This window comes from Propithecus coquereli, unplaced genomic scaffold (assembly GCF_000956105.1).
Source record: "Propithecus coquereli isolate 6110/MARCELLA unplaced genomic scaffold, Pcoq_1.0 Scaffold318, whole genome shotgun sequence".
NCBI classification, from domain to species: Eukaryota; Metazoa; Chordata; class Mammalia; order Primates; family Indriidae; genus Propithecus; species Propithecus coquereli.
Window position 1 is genome coordinate 755,942 of NW_012148819.1, and position 7,242 is coordinate 763,183.

Consider the following 7,242-nt stretch of genomic DNA (forward strand, 5'->3'; position numbering starts at 1 on the left):
ATAAAGGGAATAATCATGTAATAAATTTAATTAAAATTGGAAAAAGAAAATGTAGGTATAACAAATAGGAAAAGGAGTAATATAAAAGAAAAAAATGGGACTGTAATAAAGCTAGTATGCTTTTTCTGTACTCTGCTGTTTAGGGCCTAGAAACTAGACCTGCTCCAGGAGGAAATCTATGAACAAAAACATTATAGGCTTTTTTGAGCTAAAATGCGAAGTTAGATGAGGAAATTTGCGTTGAGCACTACTTATCACTTAAGCACCATTGAGCAATAAGCAGCATGGATTTACAAAGAACAAATCATGCCAAACAAATCTGATTGCTTTTTTTTTATTATCGAATTACGAGGTTAGTGGATGACTGCAATGTGAGAGATGTAATACGTTTGGATTTTAGCAAAACATTTGATACAGCATCTCATGAACTCTAAAATGAATTCAAATAGTCAAGAATATTAACACTGGGGTAGGGAATGGAAATTAAATGAAGGATTGTAAAGAAAGAGAAGTAATAATCAACTGTGATATGGCTTCTTGGGAACACATCATTATAAGGTGCTACAGTGATCACAGGATTTATTCAGAACATATTAACATTCACACAGCTTTCTTGGGCTTGATAAAAAGAAATGGAATAAAGGGCTCAGCATGCACCCCATGACTTCAGACAATATATACAATCAATTCAGATTTAGGGAAAGAGTAAAATAGATTTGGCTTCAAAGATTTTTGCTGCTTTTGAAAGTAGTTACTTATATCACTAGATCATTTAATTCACTTCATGCTGTAAAATTCTGTCATGAATGCATTTATTTGATCTTTTTCTGTGTCTCAGGACAAGCCAATTCTTTATCATCCAATCTGTCTGGTCTGATACTAAAGAGCCATAGAAAAGATAACACAGGGTTTCTTGGTTGCCTGACATTGTCGTGTTGAGGATACCTAGATTTCACTAGAGTGTGTGGATACTTCATGTTAGATACTGCTCAGAAGGTGCAAGTTAAATATGACACCTAATTAAATAAATAGAAGGGAGTAGAAGTATTCCAACAAAATTCACAGTTGATACTAAATTGGGAGGTGCTGCTAAAAGCAGTTAGGCCAGTAAAATTATACCAACACCCTGGCACAAGTGAGAAATGCATATATTAAGCGTAAAGCACAAGAGTAACTTACAAGGGAGAGAAGCATGCAGCAGCGATGTGCAAACATGCAACAGATTGACAGGAAACGACAACTTTCATATGAATTTATAATGTCAGGTATCACCCAAGAGATATAACGTGATGTTTGAGCTATTAGATGAGATTGAAAAAGATTTATCAGTTTCTGAATATAATATTAAATTCCCTTCTGGAAGACAGAATTTATTCTTTTTAGAAACATTTCTTTCTAGAATAACAAGAAGGTACAGAGGAAAATCAGAGCATAGCAACAAGAATGATGAAGCGGCAGGATTAGCTTATGATGAAAGATCAAAACACGTATGGTATTGTTAAACAAAAGGGAAAGAAGCTATAAAGTCAGTCTGCAGGTGTATAACATCTGTTAAAGTTAGTATTAAATGAGAATCGATATTTCCTAAGTGGCAGAAAAACACACAATTGGAAAAACTGGATATAAATAAATTTACACCTACATTAGTAACAATTAAAATCTAAATGGGGGGAAGACACTATATGTCAGGACAAAAGTCTTCAAATATCACCCTTTGATTAAAGAATTGGCTTGAGAATGTACCATAAAATCAGAAATGTAATGACTTTCTGAATAAGGGTTTGGCAAAAACATGAGAGTATTTTTGACAAACTGATAGATTCATTAACGTATTTGAATTAAGGTTCAAATTCCAGTACACACTTTTGATACATCCACTATGAGCACAACTATTGAATCTGCATGTTTTTCACTAGTTTGCACAGTCCATTGTCCGTCCACCAGAGCAATGGGCATTTGGCCTGGGCAATTCTTCTTGGGCAGACCTCTCTTCTGCTTTGTAGGATGTATTGCATCTGTAGCACCTAAACACTACATGCCAAAGGTCCCCCAGTAACTATAACAGCTAAGCCCCTGCACACACACACACATACACACACACATGCATACAATACACACATATCTAAGTAACTCTCCCCTCCCCCAAAAAAGCTCAAAAAATTTTTGAATTTACCATAGCAAACCTAATAGTTGAGTTTTCCATGTTCAAGAATATTGTCATATCTACTTAGTAAACTCTAAGATGCTTATGGTTATTCCAGGGTCCAAATGCTCACAAGAGCACTTTTATCAGTCCAGATGTACCAAACTATGCTGAGCAGTTTGCAAAAACACAGTTTATTTCATTCTTTCTCTACATATCCACCATGGGTCAGCTGCCATCATGTTTTAGTCTTCCTTCTAGTGGTATAGTCTCAAGCCAGAACATTGATGGTTGTTATGACACAGGGAAAAGTAATTTGATCACCATCTGCTGGCTTCTAGATCTTCTCCTCTGAAGAAGTGTACTGCACTTCTGTTCATAGTGATTGGCCACTAGAATGTCACATGGCTGTGCTTAAGTTCCAGTAATTGGGGATATGTAATCTTTTTGCAGGAAGGAGCATTTAATATATAAAGACAATCTAACTTTGTCCCTTAATACACCTTTTTAATTTCAAGGAAAGTAATGGAATTCAGCATAAAGTTTTCCACAGTGGAGATGGTAGTCACTACACTGATACTCACAGTGAGAAATTTCAGAAAACGTGGATAGAACTACTTTGCATCTGGCCACACAGAGTTTGCTGAAGAGAGGGTCAATATTGCAACACTAGAACTTGTCTCACTCACTTCTCTATTACTATTTCAGAGGGATTTGTTTTACTGTGTTTATAAAACATATAATTCTTAATTATTTTAACAGTTTATCAAACAAGCTCTGGACATAACAAAGATGAAGAAGACACAGCACCTTCTTTTGAGGAACTTACGATTTAGTAGACAGGGAAGACACAGAGGCCACTGACTATAATTCAAAGTAGGGAATTTGGTATTATAAATATCTAATAAGTATTTGAGTACAGTTATGAGAGCAGTTAATCTTGCTTGAATGTGGCTATGGAGACATCTTTATAGATGAGTTGATATATGATCTGAGAATATAAATTTGATGGACAATTTCAGGTGGATAACAGATAGACAGGTGGGAGAAAGAAAGAGAAAGGGAGAATATCTGGGATTATCTGAATCTTCTGGAAAAACTTTCTTAAACTATGCATCTCAATTTCACATCTCCAAAGATACAATGGAAAAGCTGGAGTCCTGCTCATTCTGATCAAGCTTCGGAGATTGTTATGCACCTTCAACCTGCTTGAAAACCGCCACTGATCCACATTTTGAACTACGAGGGCTGGGCTCTTTAACATTCAAATCACTTAGGGGTTTGTTTTAAAATGGAAATTCCCGGGTTTCCAATTCAGTTCTTGAGTAGGTCCAGGAATCTGATTCCCACATAATTCTGCTACAGGTGATCCATTGACTTTGCTGATCAGGGTGGGCGATTTGGGGAAGTATGCCTGGCAATGAGGCTAGTGAAAGAGGCTCCAACCAGAGTTTGAAAGTCCTTTGATGGCAAGGGGAGAGCAGGGATTACAGCCTATGGGCCAATGTTTCTCAGAGACTGCACTTAATTAGAATGGTTGGAGTTGAAACACATTAGTAATAGCCCCCAAATGGTTCTTAAGAACATTGTAGTTTAAAGAATCGCTTACTTGGGACAAAATTTTCTAAAACTAATTGATCATAAAAATCACTTCTGGTAATTGTTAAAATAGAGATCTGGGATGAATAAATAATCGGGCCCCTAAAAAGTTATCCAAAACAGCTATTCAATAGAAATCGGGTAAGTGACGGACTAAGGTCTGGCAGTGATGGAGTGTGGGACAGTGAAAGCACAAGTGTAGCTGGCCAAGGTGGCAGGAACCAGCAGATCAGGAAGGATTGTAACAGGACCTAAAGATCGACTACCGTCGCAGCCAACATAGGTGGGCAGTTTACACCATGGAAAACTGAAAGGAACCTTCTTGCCATGGACCAGATACTTCAGAACAAAAGGGGCAATTTCTCCTCTGTGTGGAGTGGACATGTTATGGTGAAAATACTTTTAATTAGCATTCACAGAAATTTCAGTTCTAGGATGGCATGTGTAAGATCTAGAGATAAATAAAGCTTTCGTCACTTCACTACTTTTTCTGTCTTTATGAGGCTTCCAGGTTTTACTCTGTCTTGCCTTTTGGGTCACTGCCTTCACTTCCCCATGTGAGTCCTTCTAGCTCTGGTGGCCTCCTTGGCTTTTTCTTAGTCTCACTTTAGGCATTCCCTCTGGATTATTTCTTTGAAGCCTATGGTCCTACCTACCACTTATTCTGATGTGTTCTAAAAACTTAAATCCTACCCTTATCTCCAAACCTTAATTGAAACTTACTGCTCGACATCTCATACTGGATAGTCCACAAATTTCTCAAAGGTAACATGCCCAAAACAGAACAAAGCAACCATCTTTGAACACACCTTTTGTTCTACCGTGCTGGTGCCATACATTATCCTACACTTACTCCTCTTCCTATAGGCAACCTGCCCTTGGATGCAGATATCTAGGGAGCATTTTAGAGCATCTCTTGTTCTGTCATCTTGTTGGTTACCAAGAGCTAATTGGCAAATGCTCCCAGAATCCATCCCTTCATGGCCATTTCTATTGCCACTGCCCTGCTTTAGTCCACATCGTATCTTGCTCTGTTGGTTCCTTCCCAGCTGCTCTCCTTGGCAGCAGTTTTCTTCCCTTCCTATACATTCTTCAGAATTGCATTCAGATGGTATTCTAAAATCTGCAGATAATTCTGTAACTCCACTGTTTAAAACCCTTCAGTGGCTACCATTTTCAAAAGACAGATCAAATTCCTTAAAATATTAGTCAAAAGCCTTCGTTATCAGACCTATGCTATGTTTCTAGAGGCAGCCACTCTATTACACACAAACGCACCCCCACAAGCACAGAAACACACACTCCCTTCTTCCCTCCAGTCTTACAAAACAAGTTGCAGCTTCCTGAACACACACTATTTCCCCTAATACTTTTATGCTTTGTGTTCTTCCTTCAGTTTGCAGTTCTTCCTACTTTATGCTCTAATTCCTACTCATCATTCAAGACTTTCTTCATACCTCTTAGATTTTTCTCTTGAAACATGTCCACAGGATGAATGAACTATTCTTCTTTAGAAAGTATGCTTTAGCTAGTTTTATCAAGATACAAAGCACTTTATCATAATCATTGAAGCCAGATATTTTGTTTCATTTATCATATAATTTAGCACTCTCATTCATGCACTGAAAAAAATACTTCTTGAATGAGCAAATGAAAGATTGAGTGAATTAATGAATAGATCATTTGTTTAATATCATATCAAACAGTGTTGATTTGGAAACACTTTATGGTATGACAATGACTTCTTGTCCAGGATGACCCCATACGTTACTCAGTATTTGTTGTATACTAGCATAATCTATGAGACTCATACAGTAAAGCCTAAAGTATTTGCTACAGCAAACTCAAAGTGAAGGGAGAACACACTAGAATCAGAGAAGATGGGCATATGGGTTAACCTGCCTCAGGGACTAACTTATGAGGGTACTTAGTCATCCAATTCTCCATGTGTCTGGTTAGAGGAGTTTGGTATCTCTAAGCTTAAATCTGGTTCTTTTGGGGATGGCAGGAAACCATCCCAAATCAGTTTAAGTGGGAAGATCTTTAATTGATAGCTTGATGTACCCAACATTTCTTAGGACTAGATAGCTATACCAGGTTGCTGGGGGCAGAGTGATTCTTTCATTCATTCAACAAAGATTTACATTCTATCACTTGGGATACATCAGCTAAGACAAAGACAAAAATGCATACCTCGTGGATCTTACATTCTAATGGCAGGAGATGGAAAACATTCAATAAAGCTAACAGTATAAAGCAAATAGTATATTCAAAAGTGTTGAATCATATGGGAAAGGATAGAGGGAGAAAGAGGGTTGGGAGTGTGTATGTGTATGAGGTAGAAACAATTTTAAATAGCGTGGACAGAGCAGTCCTCATGGAGAAGATGACATCTGAGAAAATACTTAAAGCAAGAAAGTGAATTAAGTAGGTAAATATCAGAGAAATGAAACAGCCAGTGGAAAGATGCTAAGGTGGTGAATGCCTGCCCTATTCAAGAGCAGGGAGGAGGCCAGTATGACTGAAATAGGAAGAAGGTTTGGGAGAGTAGCAGCACATGAGCAATTGGAAAGGTGTACTTGCCAACAATTGAGATGTGAAGTGGGGAAGATCAGGAATTCATTTTTATACATGTTAAGTTTGAGACATCTACTAGACATCCTGTCTACATACAACCTATTCTTAGCTAGAATGTCTGAAATTTAAAGGCTGATACAACCACCACTTTGTGTGGTAGGAAGTATCCAATTATTATTTCCTAGGAAACAAATATTCAAGTGGGAATATCAACCCAAGGTGGAAGAGTTGGCATTGTGGAATACAAAGTTGATTTTTCAACATGTAGAATGGTATTAAGTTTGATTTCTTTACACTATATATTGGTTCATTGGACTGATTTAACAAAAACAAAAACATTTTAACTGGTTTAAACAAAGACAGTTTGTTGGCGTAGGTAACTACAAAAGTTAGGAGGAAGTACATGATTCAGAAATGATTTGATCAAGACTACTGATCCTGCAGTTCTCCCAACTCTGTCCTCTGTCTTGTGTCAACTTCATCCTTGATTTGGCTTTACTCATGGTAGCAAAATGGCTGCTGGTGTTCAAGGTCTCACTGTCATTCACCAGACTGTCCAGGGAAAAAGAACTCTTCTCTCCCTCTAAATTCCCAAACACAAATCCTTGCTTTTATACTGGTTGGACCAATTTGGATCACATGCTCTGCCATGAGTCAATCACTGAGGTGAGGATAGTGGAATTCCTCTAATTTACTTATTCCAATTATAGCCCATTCTTGGAACTGAGGCCGGTCAGTTCTAACCAAATTGTCTACAAAACCTTGGGAAAAGATGGGAGTATGGTGCATGCTGTGTAGGTACCCAAAATATCTACTATTTTATGTGAAAATCGGAATTGTGGATACATAACAGTTTGCTTGAGATGGGCCTGTGCTATTATAAAGCATTTTTATTCCCACTGTAAACAGTCCATTTTTCCTTT